Consider the following 23,006-nt stretch of genomic DNA (forward strand, 5'->3'; position numbering starts at 1 on the left):
CTGTGACTCCTTTCGCTCTCAGATGTGCTGTCCTGCACACACAGACCAGGCCTGGGAGGATTTGAGCTGGGACATTTCCCCACAGGTATGGTCACCTACACCAGGGGTGAGAACCAAAGTGGGCAGGGAGGAAAAGAAAAGCTGCCCATTCAGCAGAGCACTGGCAGCCCAGGTCCCTGGGGAGAGGGGAGAAAGACATGTCACAGGCTGGTCTTCTCTGGTGGTCTGGAAATCTGTTGTGATTTTTTTACCATCCTATTCAACCAAACAAGGCCAAACTCCAATACAGCCCAACTCCAGCTCATAGACCTTCTTCTGTAGAACCACTACTGAGTCAGCCCCGTTCTGCCTCATGCAACTGGGTATTTCTATCTCTCTGTAGAAGTTCTGCATTTGTATCCTGGCTGGTTTTCAGGTTTTTTCCCCAAACCACTCCTCCAGTTAGCCAGGGCAGCTCAGAACTTTAATCCTGCCTTCCAAAAAGCCTGCAGCCCCCCTTCACATTTCTTATCCCATGTAAATTTAACAACTGGTCTCTCTGCTCCATCAATCATTTCAATAATGAAAACAGTGAGTATTACCAAAGCCAGGACAGACCCCTGGGGAATCACACTCCAGGTTTGCAGTTTAACAGCAAACCATGAATAACCACTTTGACTCATGCCTGGTGAAATGCTGTGCACCCACATTACAGACCAGCTAACTAGACATCCATCCTGCCTCAAAGAAAGCTGCATTAGAAAGCAGCCAGAACCCCCCATTAAAGAGGGAGTAATTTCTGTCAGACAGAGGGGTCCAATTACACTGTCATAAGCACTGTTGGAAAGTCTGTGCTAAACACTGCCATAAAAATGTAATGCATGCTGATAAGAGGAATAGGAGGGTTGATAACCAAGCTTTAGGATGACAGGAAGAACTTCAGCTGAACTGAGACAGCAGGAGCCTCACTTTGCTTCCCGTAAAAGAGAGACTTGGAAAAAGCAAACTGAAACACAATATAAAAATTACAGGAGCTTTGTGCCTTCCATCAACTGCTGCTGACTTAGCAGTTAGAGAAGATACTATCACACAGGTATAGTTTTGTTTGGCTTTTTTAGTAAAACCAAAACGTTTTCTTAGCTCTTCCAGATTTCAAATTGCATTCTTTACTGCTCCCTAACAGCCTATTTTGCTCAGGGATCACAAACAAACCAGAGAGATAGCCAAGACCAGGGTTCCCAAAACCCTGATATATGCTTTAATAAACCACTGAAAACATCCCCAGCCCCATGCCACCACTAGGAGAAGCAAGTGGAAATGGCTGGTGCCTGAAACAGGGAGAAAGGGTAAGTTCCATGGAAAGTGAAAGGTGAGGCAGCTTTCCAACACTGGCTCCCTCTGCTTGCCAAAATAGCAATGCCCAGCCCACGCCTCACTCCTACTTCTGTGGAAGATGCACTTGCTTCTGAGGAGAGTTTACTCTCGCAATGCAGATGTGCTTCACTGAGGCAATTGCACTCTGTTGCGTAATAGAACACAGAATTAAATAGCATATGCTATTTGGTGCGTTTTTAAAATGTACTCCACAGGTTACTGTGGAGTTCAGTGATAGTGCCAAGAATGTTAGCACTATGATTTTAGCAGGGAAGAATACATCATATCCTCCCTACTCCCACAGCTTATTCAAGTCGTAATTTTGTAAAATCCTTTTGTACTTGTCAGTAAAATACAGTCACACATCTGCATGACTTTCATTTTGATCTTTGGTGACTGTGGGTATCATCACCCTGGGACCTAACTCAGCTGCACCAGTGGCAGATGCAGTGTGGCTCTGGGAAGAACTTGGCAGGTGGCTGCACCAAGGTGCCCAGAGCTGAACCCTTCACCGTGCCATGTCCTACCAGAGAGGGGTTAAAAAAATAAATAAACAAAATCACAAACAGAACCCACAGCCAATCATTTCCAGTCCCCTCTGAACCAGGAGGAACAGCACTGCAGATGCTGCCATACTTTGAATAAGAATATACATATATTTAGATTCTTCTCAGTTTCCAGGAGTTGCACAATGCCATTCCTCTTCAGAGGAATACAGGTCTTTTCTGAAATATATTATGCATAACCTAGTTTTCCACAGCAGAAAACTCAACGAGGGAATACTGTTTGCTCATACCAGAAATGTATCCCAAAATTACAGTAATTTATAGCCTCATTTTCATTGACAAAAGAAATAATATCATTCTCTTCTGACAAATATCAGTACACGGAAAAAGTAATGAATAAATGTCTACAAACAGGTATCAAATAAAGCAACTGTCAGTCAGTGCAACAAAACTTTAATTAAATCATATGTTAAGCAAAAAAAGAAGTAAAAACAAGCCATATAATCTGAAATCAAAGTACAAATCTGTCTCTCATGCCAAAGCACAATTCAGAGCACTAAAATACCATAACCTGTTAAGTGATTGGCTGTCTAATTGTAAAGCTCCAAGTTTACAAAACAAACATACAGATTCAGCAAAGTACTTTGGCATGTGCCAAAGTACTTTAGAAACATATTTTATGTGTCTGAGTTTAAAACTCTGGAACTGTTCACGTACACCTCTACCGTGATTTTTTTTTTTTTAAGAGACAGAAAGTGATCTGCACTGTTCACATTTTAGTATTACAAATCAAATCAGCATTCAGCCTAAGCTGAATACATATTTCTGGAGACACATCAGAAAGAACCCTGAGGATTAGTCCTAACACAAAAGGATGAGGGAGTTGCTTGCTGTCGTCCTGCCAATTTTCCAGAACAGAAGAGTTAACAAATGAGGCATAAAAGGATGTGAGCAAAGAAACTCATACCTGCAAAAAATGCAGAAATATCAGGTGTGCAAGAAAATGATAGTAAGTAGCATCAAGCCAAATCAGAAGAACTGCTGACCAGCTTAAAGTCCTTCTGCCCTCAGCTGGAAGTACTTAGCACCCTTAAGGCCAGTTAAACTTAAAAGCCATCCCAAACTGATGCTACTAGGCAGCAGCACTAACTGAATCTGTAGTTACATTAAAGAAAATCTTCCTGTGTGCCTCCCTCTCTAATGAAATTGATACAGTCCTCTCTCTTTCCTTCTTTATAGTGATAGTGATAGGTATATTTGATGTTGCTATCCTACTGCTGCAGGGGAAAACTCAAAAAGCTCCCAGTTTGGTCTCTGAAAAATCTCTCATTAATGCAGCTGGTAGCTTTCTGAGTGCAAAGACAAAGGGAGGGCATTGTTGAAGTGCGTGGGTGCACACACAAACACGTGCAGGGCAAGGGCTGAAGAAAGAGGCACACACTCCATAGTGCAGATCTCTGAACATGAGTGCAACAATCAGGGCAGAGAGACAGAAATGTTATGGTAGCATTTGAGTTAGCTGTGCACTTCCATATCTGCCAAAGTGGGCTAACGGTTTCGTATAGCAAAGACTACTTCTGGGGAAAGAGGAATGCCAAGGTGGGGATGAGGAGCTTCACGCCTGCCTGGGGATACCTTATAAGTCACCTTAATTACTCTGATACATAGGATTAAAAAAAAAATTAATTAACTGAAGAGAAAAAGGCTTTACTTACTGAATAAGACACCACTTCAAGAGGTTTCCCCACTTTCCCTGCTGTAAAGCATCTCAGAAAAATTCAGCCACTGAGCTACTGCTTTTCTTGACCTTTTCACTGAAAGAGAGCAGAGTAAAAACAGGAAAGAGCTAAAATGATACACATTAAAGATGTTTCACGTTAGGAAAGTCTTTTGAGTCACTGTCGCAAATTCACTCATGTCAGATTTGCCAATATATTGCTTGCTAAAGACTATCTATTAAGAGCAGCAGCAGTCAAAGCAGGCACATTGCCTCTCAGCTGTTGCAGCAACATCGTACACACCATATGATGCAGCTATGCAGCATTTGCATCTGGTGCTGGTTTTCCACACCCAAAAGCTCACTTCATGTCTTTTGATTAACTTATAATGCCCTGAGCCCCAGGCTGATTTGCTCTGCTGATTTCCCTTTTCTTAACAATAACAGAAATAAACATGGAAATAAATCTATTGTCTGAGAAACCCTTCCACTAATTCTGTTCTTTGATGGTTTGGTTGATTTAGTATGGCGAGAAATCAAGAGTGAAGTGGATCGTAGCTTAACATTGAGTGTGGTTAATCTTCCCTTTGCATAATGCTGGTACACTATGGCCCAAATACCAGAGATTTACTTGATGTGTACATGCTTTCAAGCATTAGTAAACAAGTTGCAGCTCATTATGAAAGAAGAGCAGATTCAAATAGCTGTGAAGCTCTGTATGTACTAGATTGGCACAGGCAGTGCAATATACTTACATCTGCATGTGTACTAGCTTTGAGATTTTGGACACTATTTCACCACAAAACATCATTTTTTAAACTGTAACTAAAAATATGGCTGAGGTCACTTCCCATGTTCTCATGCACTGTTGTCTGAATCACAACAAAACTGAGCAAGAGGCACAGACTTCTTTTTCTCTTTTTCTTCTTTTAATTGATTTTATTCCTTGTAACATAGCCAAAATGAAGAACATACACTAGAGCCTCAAAAATGTACAGACATATTAATTCTCTCATGATAAAACAAAAGGCTTCTCTCACGTCTCATTTCTGATTCTACTTTGAAGAACATGCTATAGAACACACAGAAGTACTCTAAGAAACATCACTGATTTTTTTACTTTACTAGACCTATCAAATAAATTACAATCCTACATTCTATAACTAAAACATTTTTCTTGTTGTTCATGTACAAATTAAAACAAGTTTGTTTCTTTAGAAGCTGGTCTTAAGAGCGAAATATTAACTTAAAAACTAATTTTAATAATGAAGTTTCAAGCAATGGTACAGGGGACGCACTTGAAGTTCATAAAAGCTACTTGCATGTGGCAATGCTCCCTGGATAAAAGACCCAGTGTGAGTCTACATTATTTTAACACACACAGGCAAGACTCACCCAAGTTGTAATGTCAGGTATCATTAAATTATTCTCACAATATGGTGAATTTTTCCTACCTAGGAGAAGAATCATGATCCCACACTCAGGCACCAGCTTTAGAGTGTGGTACCTAACTCCTTGCACTCTCACAAACATACGTGATTTTCAGCAAATCTCCCCGTGTTTATACTACATTCGCTGACCCCCCACATAGGCTACAACTGTACACCATCTGTAACTGGCCTAGATTTTATCCTGTTCTGTACTGAACACTGACTTGGGATGACTCAGAAACAGTTGCCTCTGTTTTTTCCCTTCTTAATAAATAAAGAAGCCACAACAGAGACATAGAGAAATTCAGAGCTGGAGGGAGGAAGGACTTTTCAGACAGCAGTTCCAAAATCTCATCTGCAGAGGTGTAGAAAATGTACACTCCTGGAGCAAGCTCTTCAGATAAAGCCTCAAATCTTGATGGCAACTATCAAATGGACACAAAAGTTTATGCCTACAAAGGAGGTGCTGTGAGAACAAACACATCAGTGACTGAGAGACGCCAGGATACCACAGAAAAGTAACACAGTAAGAAGAGAGGATGCCAGTGTCTCAGATAAGCAGTTATAGCCATGTTTACTTAAACTGTTCTGCTGACCTGTTCCCGTTTCAGGCAGAAAACTTTGATTTAAGGAAGAGACTTGCAGTTCTGTCTTCATATTTTTTCCCTTCAGAGCACGAAAGAACTTCCTTTTTCAAAACCAATTTAAGAAAGTTTACATCCAAACCCTCTCAGTCCCAAAAATGTCAGATCTGAACTCTATTAAAAGCAGCAGTTAGTGCAGCCAAACGTTCCTCAGTGTATTTAATAGACTATAATATTTCTACTGCCTTACTGCCTGAAGACTATGATCTGGAAACCCAGCCAAGCACACCCACCCAAGAGCAATGACTGCTACAGGGAAGACTCATCTCCCTGTGGTCCTCTATCACCACTGGCTGGAGCAGACCAGGACTCTCCATCTGCAGACAGGGAGCATACAGACCACCTCTCTGGCAAGAAGAAGCCTGAAGGAAGCAGACAAATTAGAAATGAAAGCTGTGCCAAGCATGTAAGCATAGAGCTACTGTTTCAAACTTCAGGTCCTGGAGTTTTATGGATGTGTTTTACTACTTGATTTTATTGGACCGTTCTTCTCCTAGCCTACTGCTTCCCTCATATCACTTACAGTTCCTCCCATCCGTTTCTGCCTCACATCCTTCAGGCTGGAAGATTGCCCAGATCAGCTTCACTAGTTCAACCACTAACTCCCTTGATGCCAGTGAGAACCAGAGTAGGCATCTGTCCTGAGCTCAGGTATGAGCACCCTGCTCACCCAGCAGTACTTTTCCCTAGCTGGCCTAAAGGATGCTTGGGGAAAGCATTTTGATGCAGATTTCACAGTTGCCAGTTGTGACACTGGAAAATACAGTTCATGCAGTCTCCTGACAAAGCACCACACCGCCTGTTCTATACAAGGCATACGTGTAGGAAAGTAAAATATCTTTTCTAATAAGTCACGCAAAGCAGAGACAGCTTCCTGGTACCTATTACATCTGACTGGGAGCTAAAATGATACTAATTATGCTGTTCAGTTGAACTCCATCAAGGCTCCATGAACCCTAGCATGAAGAGCACTGCCTGAGCAAAACCCCCCTAGGGCCCCTCCCTACAAGCACAAGTGGGCAAGCCCCATGCCAGGGGTACCCAGCCGGGCATGGCCTGCTGCTCCTCCTCTGTCACCCTGCACCATGGCACCAAGAGCACAGGACAGGAGCAAGGAAGGCTGTCCCCATCTGAGCAAGAATTTACTCCCAAATCAGGCTTTCCTAAGCATCAAACCCACTACTGAGGAACATTTTCCACTCTCTTGCCAGCCTGACTGTTCAAGATGAAGCAAAGGTACACATGACTCTGCAGCTCACTTCATGTTATCACACCAGTGGGTTGATGTGGATTCACAATGAAGCAAGAGAGGCGGCACACTCAGATATGAACCAGCCTGAACTTTCAGGAATGGTTTCTCCTGTTTCAGGCCCATCTACCAGGGGTGCAGTGGAATTTTTAAAGAGCAGTCAGAAATGGTGAAAAAAAAAAAGAATAAAAAGGATACTTTGCCTATACCGAAATAATGAAATGAGGCATTTTTCACTTCCACACTTCAGTATCTCAAAAATAGGAAAGGCAGTGTTATCATTTACTACAACGTATGACGAATTAATGGATTCCAACAAATACAAACAGTAGCACTTTAATCCCTTTCATAACAAAAATAAGCAGAAAGTATTTTACTCCAAAGGATGACTTTTCCAGAAAGCTTTTAAGTTCTCTGCAAATGGCCATAGCACTGCTTGCAGAATGTTTAGTAACTTCATTGAAAATGCTCTCTCTAAAACATTAATTTTTATATAGATTCGCTAAGCTATCCTACTGTGTTATCAAAATCAGCTCATTTAACTACTTTATTAGATCAATAAAGAATTTTGTATATCAACAACTGCACATAAAGCCAAAGAGAAAGACAGAAGTGCTAATCAACTCAAAATGGACATGAAAAAAGCAGGAAAAATGACATAAAAATGAAAAAGTATAATTAATATTCTAAAAGACAACTGGCACACCAAAAATATAACTTTTATGATCTCTCTTCACCTGCAGAACAGCCAAGAAAGCTTTCAACCTTTTTCCACTTGCAAGGCCCCTAAGGTTTTCCCGATAAAAGTGAAGCCCACCACAGAACAATTGCACCAGCTGACAGCCAGCTTTGCTTCCCTGAGTCCCTGCTCTTCCGAGGCAGGCTCCAAGTCATCAGGTTCACAGCCCACAGTCCCTGGTCACTACTGCCACCACAGAGTACACACTAAAAACCACCATTACACTGCAAACCAACACTCTGCTGCTCACAGCCTCCAGCGAGGGCTGCAACAGCCTGGATGAACATTCCCGCCTTTATGCACACATGGTGCAGCATTCTCGTATCCAGTTATCCCTAAGGGGCAACATTTTAAAGGATAGAAAAAATTAGGTAATGGACGTTATGCAAGATTTGGGGGGTATTTAAACAAACTCCAGGCTTAGCAAGTAACTGCTTTATTTTTCAGGTCTGCTGAAACTGTGCAGAATCACCTTCTCACAGGCAGCCTCCACATCCCTCATTCCTCTTTCAATCCCACACCCCAGCTGCACCACTGGCATGGGGCACCCACAAGCATATATTCTCAGGATAAACCTGACCCTGCAGAAGCACAGAGGAGCAGAAAAAAACCCCATGAGGAGCAGCTGCTGCAGGGGCAGACAGGAAAAACTAAAATCTGATCACCTGTATGCAGGCAGTTCCCCGTCTCTGAACAGCACACAGCCAGTTGAGGCTCTAGCTTTGAGAGCCTCAGTTTGAGGTGCAAGGGCTCCAGAACTCCCATAACCTACCCCCAGAATCTTCAAAACATCCCCCCAGGAAAGACATGTCCCAGGTTTGAACCCACTACTCCCAAGGGTCTACACATAACTACTCAGCTCTGACCAGAGGCATGAGCAACTTATCTCTCCTTAGCCAAGCGATCCCAAGTGAAACATGTCCAGATTGAGCTGCATGAAGCTCTCTGGTCCTGCCTGCATCTCCTCCCAGCTGTTCCTCAATTTTTCCAAAAGGCAGGGCAACAAACTGCACTCGAAGTAGCATAGCATTCAAGTAACAGGTTTTGGTACTTCACACATATTAATCAAGAGGACAGCCAGAATATTAAAAAAAAATCTGGGTCACAGTCCTGACTACAAGACTTTAAAATCACTAGCTGTGAAATTCATGCCCCACATGACTAAAGATTTGGCTTTGAAAGGAAATATTTGATAATTGTTTAGAAGAGGAAGGTTGTGGATAGTTACACCTCAGAGTATCTCCAGAAATGACAAGTATTTTAAAATGCAAATTCATAAATTCTGCAGCATGCAGAATTTGAATACCTACTGTACATCCTGGCCCTATACCATATTGCTACCAAATACCACACCGCAAAAACTTTTTTTAAGACTATCTATATCCCCAGTTCCACATTAGAGTGTAGTTTAAACAATAATACAAAAGGCATGCCATATACTTTGGAGCAGTTACCATATGTTCTGTCAATAACCTATGGATTAATAGGGCCCAAGTGCACAAGAACATCTTGCCACTTGCAGCTCCATGGAAGATTAGTCTATTCACCACGACAATTAGCTGAGGTTTAGGCCACAATTTTTCAGTACATTTTTATATTGGTCAGCTCTGACATACTACTGTTGGGGTTTAGGGGCTTTTTTATTGTTCTTAATTCTTTAAAGGTATGATCCTAATTCCATTAATTTGCACGAACATCAAGGAAGCAGGATGAGACACTAAAATAACTAAATCAGAAGATTAATATTAACAATTTACTTCTATGTTCCTTTGAGCAACTACACTGTAGGGTTTTTTTTCTTGTTTTAATTAATTTAACCTATTATTCTACCACTGGCAATAGAAGTTGCCAGTACTATGGGAAACAGCTGAAAAAATAGAGGAAGTACAAGATGTAAAAAAAGTAATTTGTTTCAGCATGATTACTCCAATTTTGGGCTGTGTTTCTGGGCAGTTCAAAATCAAGACACTTTTCTAAATGTTGGCATGGGCAGCAGGCCGTAAAATAGATCTACACAATCATCGGCAACAGCAGCCCATCTTGTAACAGGCCAAAGTCTCACAAGTACTTTATTTTCTTGGGTTTTATTTAGAACAGAGGTCTGGATAGTCGGGTGACTAGCTGGCCACAGAATAAAATGTCATTTACTAGTTATAGCCTAACCTAAGGTGCAGGAGGTTCACCTTCCACACTCTAGCTCTAGAGGCTCCCATACAATCACCAGCATTTGTGCCTGGGCAAAATGACTTCAAAATAATAACACTCTGGAAAGCTTCCAAAGCAACATTTTCCATTCCCTGTGTACATGATGTGAATCACCTTACAAACAGCACAGCCCTGGAGAGTAAGATCTCCAGTGCATTACTATCTTAATCCAGGTCTCCTTCGTGAAAATGAGATTGTGCCTAACGAATTTAACAACTCACTCGGGCAGGCTAAAATGCCATTGGCATCACCAGGGGTCAGGAGTCTATCTGATTTGTACATGGCAGTAGGGATTTGCATTTCTTAATATAAGTGCTGTTGTTTCACCCTTTGTATAGGAATGCCAACGACTGCCAGGGATTTGTAATTCCCCAACATCCCCCTGCACAAGATACTTCAGAGGGGTTGTTCCCATGTAGGTTACCCGCACTGAGCTATAAAGGCTTTTCCATCATCCCAGCAAACTGCCCAACATCTCCTCCTGCCTACAGCGGCAACACACAGCTAAAGGGAGCTGCTTACACTTGAAAATGCAGAATGGTGCCACTTTGGCATAAATATGTTGCAGTACCTACAAGTATATAAATATTTCAGAAGGTAAACTGCATTTTGGTTTTGGTTGGTTGGCTTTTAAATACATACCTGTCTTTTTAATTTGCCTAGTATGCAGTTTGTGCAAAAGAAGCATTACAGAGTGCAAAAGTATGCTAAAATTCCATTTGCATTCTAAAGATAAAAATTACCATTAATCATATCTGAAAATAAGACAGCCTGAAAGCACAAGATATATTTTTGAAGGGAAAAAGCGGTCACAGCTACCAAAACACGTTCAGAAAGGAGGCTGACAAACTTTTCCTTCCTGTACCAAAAAAATAAAACTCCTTTAACTAGTTTGCATATAGCTAAACAGCAAAAATCAAACTGGTGCAAACTATACTACCAGTACAAAGCCAAAAATGTACTCTACATACTCCACTGACAAGGAATTTTGGAAAGCAATATACCTATCAGTACTACCACCAGCTAAGTGACTTACCAAATCATCTACGTAACAATAATTGCCAAAAGCCACTATGAGATTTATCAGCAGTGGGGCACTGCAGCACAGAGAGCAATAGAACAGAAACATTCCTATTCCTTCAGTGGGCTTGGCTTGGGCTGGCTTCGTCTGTTTCCAGTTTTTCACCAGTCTACATCTTTATTTTGTATCCTCTGTGAGAGACATTTGTTAGACTGTGAATGCGAAGAGGACACAGTCCTTGGGCTCCCATCAAGTAAGTAAACTGGAACATACTGTGCACTTGTACATGAAAGGCTGCAATCTCCTGGTCTCACCACACATTACTATAAAAAAGCAAGCAATAACAAACTTATAGTAAGGGATTGTGCAAACTCATGTGCACACAGATGTGGGGAGAGCAAGCTTGCTTGCTGACAAAAAGGGACTGTCAGCACTACTTTATGTTTGGAAAAGAAAGGTCCCTCTTTAACCTGTCACCAAATCTCAGCCTTACAGAGAATAACTTATAGTGCATCTCAAGCAAGTTTGAGCATGGTCACCAAAGACTGTACATGCCCATGTGTCTTTTCTTGAGCCAACGTGCACTCATGCATTTGTACAAGTCAATCCAAAACACTTTATAGCCCGGTTCTCTTAAACTTTCTTGAAACAGTCTTCATCAAACCACAAGTGGGGGAGGAAGGAGGAACACAGTAATGGCAAAGACATCTCTTTGCTTCCAACTTTACCTGCAGAGATATTCCCAAAACAGGATATGAAATGTCCAGTCCTGAAAGGTAGTTTTGTCCCAGTTTTCATAAGGCTTTTTTTTCAACCTATATGAAGGGCTTTGAAACTTCTTTATCTGATCAAAATGCTGCCCCTCCTCCTTGGCATTCTCTGTGGTGAACTGTTTCAGTATCAATATTAATACTCAAATGTCAAGTCTGTGACACTACATTTCCTGTACTATTTAAAGCATTCAGAACAATTCTTATCTATGAAATATGAACAAGTAAATTTTTGTTACCTGCTTACAATTTCAGCAGCCCTATCTGGAACAGAACAGCACTTACATAGTCACATGGCATTTTACATAGAAATGTATCATGCAGCTTTTCTAGCAGGATTCCTGCATTTCCCCAAATTGTCTTTTGTTGTTTCTAGCAAAGCTACACATTTATTCTTTTTCTGGAGTGCAACTGAGCCCTGAATATCAATCGAATTTATAGTATTTAGTATTTCATACTTTTGTTCCACATATATTCCTTAATTGATAGTGACATTTACATATGGTGTACCCCTGACCTTTTCTGGGTTTTTTTGTTGGGGGGGGGCAGTTAATATTTATAGAATAGTAATTCTGTCTGTCATCATTTCTATTGCTCTTAAATAAATTTTTTTTTTGCTTCTCCCCCCCACCCCCCATTTCAGTGCCTAGTTGAATCTCTTTTGTAATCACCTAGACTGTGGTCACACATCTTTGGCTATAAGGGGTATTTTTATTGTAAAACATAGGTGTCTTTAAAAGCAACATATTTTAGAGCTGCACAGCTGAGAATGCATCAAATTGTCACTCCCTTCTACCAAGCTGCCAAAGTTCTGGAGAAACTTTCATATAATAGCACCAACTTAAACTAATGAATGCATAATAATCCACATACAGAAAGGTGCATGTTAATTAGATACATTTTTCTCCTTGTCAAAGAACAGCTTCATGAGGAAAGCATAAAAATCACATCAAGCCTTCCATTAACACGGAACACTTTAGGCTATAGATTAAAATGAAATCTCTCAAATGGCTTAAGGAAAGCTTTATTTTCAGTATATGGCTTGATGATGCCATAAAGCACTTTGGTATCACTTCACAGTTATTTCCTCCATTCTCCCCTCCAAAAGTGGAGGGCAATTGCAGAACATGCATGCTTCTCTCAGTCTTAATTCATTCCAATTTTGAGCCAAAGGGGTCTGATCCTAACACTCCAAAAGTCAACAGGACGAATACCAGTGGGAACAGAGCCTAAAGCAACATTTCTACAGTAGTCAACAACTCTAAGTAATATAAATACTTGCTAGTATATCAATACTGACTGGTCATCAACATTTCCATTATAATTCTTGCACTTGGGGATGTCTGTATGCTGGATGCTATCCACACTTCTCTCCAGACAGCCAAAAGGAATTGTTTTTGAGTGATACAAGGCCCACTCTCTCTTCCTGAGACCTGCAGACAACTAACAGAACCATCATTCTTTACACAAATCAAAAGGATTCTACCATCTTAGGCTGAATTCCAGTTTACCTGCTTTGCTACAACGTACTTTTGCAGAGCTATAAAAGGAAGCTTTGGTTTTGTTTCAGGAATTCAAGGGCTACAAGATTTTTCATGTAGTATATCATGATGTCAAATAATCAGGGTTAGAAATGCAACAATTAGGTTTGAACAACAGCTTCTGAATACTGTGCCCTGCAATTTTTCTTCACTTTGTTTACAGTGCACTGAGAATTATAAATTTAGTAATAAACAGCAAAATCCAGTCTAGCAAAATAAGGAGCCTGTCACAAATGCTTTTGAAAAAATACCAGGGCAATACTAGCATCGCAAGCAGTATTCTTTCCACTCGTATCAAAAAATTCATTCTTGAATTTGATCTCCTTGCACTCAGAAGAATGGCTATGTTTGTCTACAGAGCCTCAGCACTATTGTAACTGAACTCGTAATTTTAAAGTGCTTGAAGCACCTTGAGCATGACAGAAGACACAGAGAAACAAATTCTGTTGGACAAAATGAAATTTGCACCAACGTTAACTAATTCACATTCACGACATAAGCTGAAGCTGTTCCAAAAAAACATTATGGTATATTTTGAGAACAAATACTAGGAGCAAAACACAAAACTTGGCTTAGTTTAACCAACCTTCCAACACAACTTCATTAATCTTTCTAAAATCAACCTGAGTATTTTTCCTCCTTCCTGCTCTTGGAATGATGTTAATATTAGGCCCACCAAACTGCACTGATCAAGAATTAGCTCTAGAAGTAATTCTTATTTCTGCAGTAATCAATTATTAAAAGCAACGTGGGTCAAATGTGAGTGCAACTGTTTCAGACATTAGATGAGAGGTTTAGTTGAAGGAATGGGCATACATGTTATCCTCAGTTTTTACAGTATAATATCATTGCTCCTTCTCTTACCCTTCCAGGACTTCTCTGTACCTAGTCATTAATCTTCAAGCCTTCCCTGGACTTGGAAGCCAAATGATGAGATGGACGAGCATTTGCAAAATGGTGCTATCACTGCCCCCCCGAATTTCAACAACTTCACCATTTAAGACATAACCCTACTGAGGAAAACTTACTCTGAGACTGCAGAGCACTCTGCTCTGCAGAACCTGGGCCAGAAACAGCATGATGGATACCAATAACACAGTGTTTAACCAGGTGAGGTGAGGTGAACTCTGTGTGGAGGCCCATAGCACACTCTTTCTTCACTGCCGAGGTGTTTCAGTGGTTTTTTCTAAGGTGCAAACACGCAGAGTTTATACATCTATGTTGACAGGTTAGCAGCTTTGCTCTCAGTAGTAACCACAATTTCTTTTGAAGTTTTTAGCTAAAGTTAAGAGGTGACCCAGGTCAGTATTCACACATCACACACCACAGCTTTTAACAAACACAAGAAGAAAAAAATCCCAGCAACAAAAACCCAGCTACAGAGTAAACACCACTTACATACACCACAAAAGCTCTTATTTTCCATGCCCATCCAAGACCACAGATTGTCCTAAGACTGAATACTGGCTCTCCACAAAGGCCCTCTGAGCCCATCCGAGTGTCTCAGCTCCCTGCCAACCTGCCGGCTCCCAACAACAGGGCACTTGCACATAACAGAACTGCCCTCAGCCAGCTACAGCAATGTGCTCAGCATCTAGACACTGGCTTCTTTTCATTCCATACCTTCTTGAACAAGCCTTTGTAAAACACACACACAAAACCTTTACTCGTATGGAGGGAAATCAGTGGCTACAATTGCACAGCGCCGTGTTGCTAGCCAGAGACGAAGAGCGCACAATCCGATGCTGAACGACTGCCAGCAAGGAGGAGTCCCAGCTTAAGGCCTTAAAAGAGCTTGAAAAGCTGTTGCCTGGCTGATTACGTCCCCATGAAAGGGTAAGGCTCCAGAGCAGCGTGCAGAGCAGATTAGAGGCAGGGCTCCCAGCAGTGCCGGCGGGAGCTGCAGAGCTGAGCCGCCACACGTACTCTGCGAGTGCAGCCCGGTGTGTACTCACACTGCTGCGCACCTCCAGGGCCACCGCCAAGAAAATGAGAGCCGCGAGCAGGGAGACTGCAGTCCCTGGGCAGCCACCATCAATACACACTCCAGTCCCTCTGAAATGAACGGGTCCTCAAGAAAACTTAAACCCCAAGTGAGGGATGTGGTAAAACTCCAATCAAAAAAAAAACAGTAAGGGCAGCATCTCTGAAAAAAGGGACAATTTGGCATTTGCAGTGTGTACAAGATGTCTTCATACACTTTCCTGATTCCTTGCCAGTAACTATTCAAAAAAGACCACTTAACAAGCAAACAGGTCTTCAGCACAACAAATAATAAAAAAGAGAGCAAAGCTTGTGCTATTTAAATATCATGAAACATTCTGCTAATCATGCACAGATGGAAGTACAGACGCTTCTGCCAGACGCCTTGTTCAGAAACTTTGCTCTATTTTTAATTATTTGATGCACAGAGGACCTGTTTGCTGATTAAAAGGGCACTGCCTTTAAAAGCACTCCATCAATATAGAGTCTAGCCTTGTTTTTAAAAAGGTACTTTAAAAGTAGTAACTCATACCTCCAAGCTGCCTGCACCAGTTTTTATAATCTTATAACCATGTGTTTGGGGGAGGGGGAGTGGTTTCAGATGTTTCTCTCACCTCGAGAAACTGCCTACATACAGGAAAAATGAAACTAACTATACTCAATCTATTGTTCAATTAACTGAGTAAATAAATATGGAAAATGTGTATTTTCCTCTAATATCCCTTAGTCTATATCTTTTTTGTTGTTACTTGTATAACAAAGAGGGGTATCAATTTACAGATAAAAGTTTTTTTGGATTGTTTTCTGTTTAGTCAAAAGCCTTCTTTTTAAGAAAACATACCAACTCCAGAATTATCAACCAACATACTTATTAAATTGTTTGGTTTTTTTAAAATCTACTATAACCACAATATCATTCCAATAGTCAGTTATTGGCAAAAGAATGCTGATACACACAAAAAAAAAAAAAAAAAAGAAACCCTCTCACATATTTCCACTTCACACCTTAAGTGAACTTCACTCATTCAATGGGTGCTTCATTCCTGTACTTCTCCATAGCAGTCCAGGAATTTCTTCCTCTTTGAAGAACCTCACTCAAAATGCATACTATGTTAAATTTATTTTCTTTTTTTGAATTAAGTGCTTTTCAAAAATTCTTTTTTTGATTTAACTTACATTTTGCAACCTATTACTACAGAACTTTATCACCAGAGCAGAGTCACAGTATGAAAAGAAGTGAAGATAAAGAAGTCCAAAGAAAAGTGCCCAACCTGCTACTTTTGTCCCATCAGTATGACATGTGAAAATGGTACTCTGTTTTTGTAAATCTACATTAACAATTTGAATTATTGCTATTAATACAACAAAAGAGTCCTTTGATTAGAAGATGACATGATATAATAATAAAGTACTAGTAACTCCATTATTTTACGAACAAATGACCCAAAGAGTGTGGCTCCTGGGTCATGCTCAGGTACAGAGAAAATAACAGAATGAGTTTTGGGTTTGTGGTTTTTCATTGTTTTGGTTTTTTTAACAATGCCAGTATGTAGCATTTTACACACTGATTTTTAAGAGATCAGCTGACAAGCCTAAAAAGCAAGATGTCTGCCGAAGAGACACTGCAGCTGGAAGCCAGGGAAGACTGGCAGGGGCACATGGACTGAAAATCCAATGTTAGACCAGGGAAACAGGCACCCACAGAGAAGCTTCAGAGAAGAAATAATGGTCTTTTCCCATGAGGAGAAGCAGAAGGCTGCATGGAGTGAAAGGCTTGTCCAGGCAGATCACTGGGGCTGCAAAGCTCAGAATCCAGCCATGACTTACTAGGAGGGAAGGGAGGTAGATAAAACAATATTCAAATTTGCATTTCTGCAGAAAACTACTTAAGTATTGAAACACTCTATGCAGAAATGCATTTTAGACACGCAGAAACACACACAGAATTCAAATGAAAGAATGGGCCTACACAAAATCTAAGTATTGTGCAGGCAACAAACCCAGTGAGTGAGCCATGTACAAGTAGGTCAGAAATGCAGCAGCAAGAACTGCTGAGCACAGGAGAACCTTGGTAGAGAAGGTGGTGAGGAGAAAAATTAATTGGCCAGCAACAAGAGAAAGAAGTCTGGGAATGGTTAAAACAGGACAGAAGGATAAAAAGGCAAAACATTGCCTGGGCTATGTAAAGAAAGATTAGTCTTATTCACCAACACATCCACCTGAAGCAAGGGAAGGAAAGAAGACTGATGACATGTGATTGAGAAACAACTTTCATTCCCTCTCCACCTGAAGGAAAAGTCAAGTGAATGCTCTACTGCCACCAGACAAACAGTGTCTGATTAGCAGTGTCGGTGACGGCTCTGAGCCCAGAGGGCCCCAACACACCCCAAAGACCCCAGACTCTATCACACCACATTTACACTCATGTGCCTCCATTGAAACCACCCAAGTAGGTAACAGCGGTGGGAAACTGACCCCTTATTTCACCCACAGCCTTTGGCTGAGCACCCTGGTGCAATGCAGAGCATGCATAGTTCATGTTAAATAAGATGAGGAGTATAAAACCACTGGTTGCTGCAGCCTAGGCTGCATAGCACTACTAGTTTCATAAAGACATTCTGGCTGAGCTGTATAAACAGCACCAAACACTGCAGCCAGCCAGCTGACAGCTCAGATGAACGCACTTCTTAGCAGAGCCGCACACATAGCAGAGCACACATGTCTTAGTTTGCATTTCTCCCATTCCATACAGCCAACACGACATTCACCAAGTTTGACTCCTTAGGTAACATGGGTGTACTTGATTGCTGATGTTTAATGTACTTCAGATGCTTACCTTCTACCCACCTTAATTTTTCTCAGGGTTTTTTCTCACTGTACACTGACAACAACATCCGGATAGTAGCCTCATGTAATAAATTTCTTACTTTAACTCAGGAATTATTTCAATTTGCTCAGTCACTACACACTGTATTCCCTCTGAATCTGTGCTGAGGTGCAACCAAAACTGGTTAGTGGTGACAAACAAATGGCAGGACGCACCCATGCTGGTTTGTGTCACTCTCACACCTGAAGATCTCGCACCAAGAATGAGTTATTCTGTCATCTCGTGCAAATATGGAACAAAGTGCAGACTTTTACTCCTTTTTCACTCCTTCTAGTATTTAAGTATCACATCTGTTTTAAGATGCTACCTGATGTATTTGTGAGCTATCCAAACACATATATAGTACAAATTCAAACTACAGATTATTGGTCTGTAAGCTCCACCATCATCCTCTTTCCCCATAAAATAGGACACCAATGTGTTATACACACTGACATGTCAATTATCTCCCCCCCATTTAATTAATCAACTGTCAAGTTCACAAAGGAAATCACAAGTGATTTCCAAGACTGTCCTTAACAACAAAAGTATCAGTCCAGGTCACAGCAGAGATGCAAGCAGGCTTAGCAAGAGAGGCAAGTAGGAAACCTGAAACTCAGCCCTGACTCAAAGAGGAGTCAGGCAAGTCATAAGCAGAGAGGTGCAGCAGCTTCTCAGTCCTGCAGTCAAAGAGATGGAAACACAAATTGTTTGACCAGACCAACCAGGTCATCCTTGGCTAGTCCATCAGCAAGTGTTGCTCACAGAAGAGTGATGCTACCAGGGCCAAGGCTAGCTTGTGGGGAGAAGGGAAAGGAGAATCCAGAGGAAAGAACACAGGATCTGGGATGTATCAGTCTTTCCTTTGTAATAATGTAGAGGGAAGGTACCATTTCATTTGGGCGTCAGGGAGAGAACAGCAGTTGTCAACAGAGAAACTTCTGCTGTATGTTAGTGAGTTGGGCTTTCTTTGTTTTCAACCAGATCTCCAAATCTTAATACATTAGCATGTAATCTTGTGTTAACTGAAGATCATGTTCACAATATTCATATGTTAATGTTTGACTTGCATAATTATTGATAGAAATAGTAGTAGTGTGTATCAGCGTGCCTAGGACCAAACAGTTTAAAGTTCAATCTTAGACACCTCTGAGCAGGCAGATGAAGATCAGTCTAAATCAACATCTAATAACTCTTTGTTTGCCTCTAGAAAATGAATATGACACCACGAGCTCAGGATGCAGGTCACTCCACAACAGCTGTAATGGTTTGTAGAAGGATTTGTCAAGGGACAAGTCCCGTCAGTGTAAGCAAATCTTTCGTATCACAGGTGGGGCACCCTGTTCAGAGTCAGATTTCTTTTCTGATTCTTACAGAGGATTCCTGTTTTCAGCAATGCCTATATGGCACCACCTGAGACACCCTGAGTCATAAAAGAATTAAACAGGATGAAAAATAGGTTTTAAAAAATTGAAAGATGGTTCAATGACCTTCTATGAGGTTTTGATTCCTTGCGTTATTACACTATTTAAATTGCGTATTCACTGCATTTTATAAAATTTCAAATTTTATTTGTTTTTTCTTTTTGTATCTTTGCTTCTAAAACATTACTTTTTTTAATCCAAAAAGGAAAATGGGACTTATTTTTGTATTAATTTTTTTTTAAAATAATCATCCAAGGTACTTTCTATCTCTCTATTTGCTGTAATTGTGGTCATATTTGAATTCTGTACTTCAAGCCACCTTTGATCAACTTGATTAATATTCCTTTCGAAAGATTTTATAGCTGGTGTACTTCACAAACACAATTAAAGTAGATTAATCTGTTCTGAATTATGTTTCATAAAATTACTGTTCCTCTGATTAATTTTACAAAAACACATGTAACTATGTACAAATGAGTTTTTCTCATTGATAAAACAATCCTGTTACACAGCTTCCAGCACTGGGCAAGAGATATTGTGAACACCTAATAAATCAGCAAGCCTGATGATGCAATGTAATGTGAGCAAATACACAAAATACTGCACTTTTTATTCCAGTAAAGGAAAAAATAGCCCAATTCACAGCTTATAGCATTGGCTCAGCTACAAAGGAAATCTTCAAGTATTAGTATCTGTGGAATAATGCACCAACTAATCAAAGTGACTGCAGATGATCCACAAACCTTTCCCTGATGAAATCAGTAAAAAATTTTATTCAAATTCAACAGCATGGTTTGAATTTCAGAGACACTGGGACTGAACAGGACCCATCTGACTCCTGATCTGCAAGAGAGACTCACTTTGACCTTACCATGACTGCAATGAGCAGGCTGATGTCATTTCACCCCATAAATCCCCTCTCCTGGTGCTGTAGCTAAGTGCTGCTGAACTTAGGTACCCTCTAGAAACACTGTGATGCTGTAATTAGCAGTGAGACTTGTAATGCATTCCCCAGCCAGGAATAAGGGTTGCTGTGGCCACTAGAGTAAAAGAATGTGAAAAGGGAATGGAGAAGAATGAAAAAGACAGGTAACGGCAGAGAAAACACAGCAAAAACTTATTTAAGTATCTCGTATTAAAAGAACACAATAACCACATCAAATCAGCTGAACTGTCAAACAGGTATTACAATAAACAATGGTTTTTTTGGTTTTTATTTTAAATCTATAAAATTGATAATTTCAGTGAAGAGGAGCAATTATACAAAGAAAGTATATTGCTGACACAAGCTTCTGCATCTTAGAGTCTAAATTCCATTAGGTTTGGTGTTTGGGATTTTTTTGAGAAATTATGTATTTGACATTCTGTTTGCAGTGCAACAGTAATCTAAACCCTTCTTTTATTTTTTGGCAAATGCTGCGCATCACTCACATTCAGCTTATCATTAACTGTGAACTGTTCACATATCTTAGTGTGGTTTCAATGCTCCTATAGCAAGGCTAAACAGCATTTCAAAAACAATGATATCCCCAGGCCCACGCCTGTAGTTTCTGAAGCACAGATTAAGCATGGTATTCTGCTCAACAAGCTCATCACTGTTAAGTAACTCAGAAAATAAAGAGGGAATTATCAAATGGGAATTGCCAAGTAATTAGTTCTCTGAAGCAGATGACATACAACTGTTAAAGGGAGGGGCTTCCCTGCTAGTCATATGTCAAAGTAGAGCCTACTAATCTGTAAATAAAAATTCAGTACATATGATTAGTGCTATGGGTTTTTAACTGCTAGTGATACAGGAGAATAAAGTTACAACTTCTACCATAATAACCTACTAGGATTTTTTTTTCCCTTGAATACATTGAATTTTCAAACCAGTCTGGATTTACTTGCTCTCAGACTACCTTGAAAAAGCTATAAATACAGCACAGTACCAAGCAGTAAATGTGTTATGGGGATATGGAAGAGGAGAAATGCATTTAATATTATACACATTTGAAAACATCACTTTCTAGTCAGCTACCACTGAAAAGGAGCTGCAGCAATGAGAAAATATTCAGTAGCACTACATTTCTGAGCACAGTAAAGAAGGATTAAGACTGCTTTCTGTAATTATCCTTCTCTATTAAAGCCTGACTTTCTTTCAAGTAGCTGGCCTCACAGAAATGTTAACTGTACAAAACTACAAAGGCCTTCACACGTGGGTACCTGACAAACAAAAATGTGGTAACGGTCACAACCACACTCCAATACAAGTGAGAAACACTGACGTTTGTATTTTTTATAGAGCAAGGAATGACTCAATAAATCCTAAAGTCAGGTTTACAGCTAGTTCCAAAATAAGTAACTGATGAGAAAATAAAGAAGCAAATATCAAATTTGGGATTTGCCTCTATCAAAGTGTCTCACCATGAGAAACCCCTCAGCAAACACGTTTAAGTCCAGATGCTGCCACCTGGGCTAACTTTTGACCAAAATTATACCTCTGTTAACGACAGCTAACTTTCCTCCAAAAACACAGCACTAGTTTCAAATCAAGGCAAACCCCAGCGGCACACCCCTGCCCAACACACACAGCAAGGGAGAGGGCAGCAGGAGGGCACACACAGATGCTCAGGCTTACACACAGCTACACATCACATCCAGGCATCTCACCACTTCCTGGCCCCCAGCACACAGTTCTCCATCTACTCACACTCTCACACTAACATCCAAAAGCCCACACTTTTAAAGGAATGCTAACAAGTTACAGTGCGTGGGACAGCAAGTCTCATTCCATTTGCAGATACACCTTTTAAAACACCAAGTTGGAAGGAGAATCAAACGTCAGATAGTGCCTTATATCACATTATGAACGTCAGCCTGGTGTTTTTATGTAGGCATACCACTACACCCAACTCCATTTACACTTCAGACCGCGTTATGAAACTATCAGTCAGACACCAGGCCTTTGGTGTCTGCTGAAGGAACAACAGAACAAAAACATGAAAGGATACGGCTGAGGTGAGGGGACCACAAAGCCTCATTTTTAAGACATCTGTCAGCACTCACATCACTTCATTTAATTTACCTTTTAGTTGCTCACACATAAAACAATTTAAAAATTAAAATTATTTCTGATTACCATCCAGTTACACCTAGTTCACAGCTCCATTTCACTTGTGCTCTTAACACATTAGAAATCTCCATTGCCTACCTTCTTTTAGCCCTACAGCTATCACAGACCTTCATAAACAGCATGAGGAGGGAGAAATAAAACCAGCCACAATAAAAGGACACTGATATGACAACCAAAAAGCTACTACTGCAGACAGTAATATAGAGACAGATTAGCTATTTTTATGTTCACTATCAAGTATTTTAAAAGGGCAGACTCTTGCCTGCTTACAGAGGGCAGTAGCCAGAAGTCTGCATCAAGCAGAAATAATGTCTTATGTAAAAAAAAAAGCTATATTAGGTAGTGCACAGGCATACTTACTGAAAATTCAGCCAAAAAAATATTCTTACAAATGGGCTGCAGCTGTAAATTCATCCCAGTACTATAATATGATTAATAAATAT

At 40.4% G+C, this 23,006-nt stretch overlaps 1 protein-coding gene across 27 annotated transcripts in view; it reads right to left on the reverse strand.

Moving 5' to 3' along the window:
- Nucleotides 1–23,006, reverse strand: part of ATXN1 (ataxin 1) — a 349,836-nt gene that overhangs the window by 191,424 nt on the left and 135,406 nt on the right. For 19 of the 27 annotated variants that reach the window (XM_085051826.1, XM_085051827.1, XM_085051833.1 and 16 more), the window contains one exon: nt 3,575–3,673. The exons of the other annotated variants lie outside the window; for them this stretch is intronic. The gene's annotated coding sequence lies outside the window, so the exon portion shown is untranslated. The remainder of the gene's footprint in view (nt 1–3,574; nt 3,674–23,006) is intronic. 27 annotated transcript variants of the gene reach the window in all.

Source organism: Lichenostomus cassidix, chromosome 2, assembly GCF_008360975.1.
Source record: "Lichenostomus cassidix isolate B80296 chromosome 2, HeHo_3.0, whole genome shotgun sequence".
Classification (NCBI taxonomy): domain Eukaryota; kingdom Metazoa; phylum Chordata; class Aves; order Passeriformes; family Meliphagidae; genus Lichenostomus; species Lichenostomus cassidix.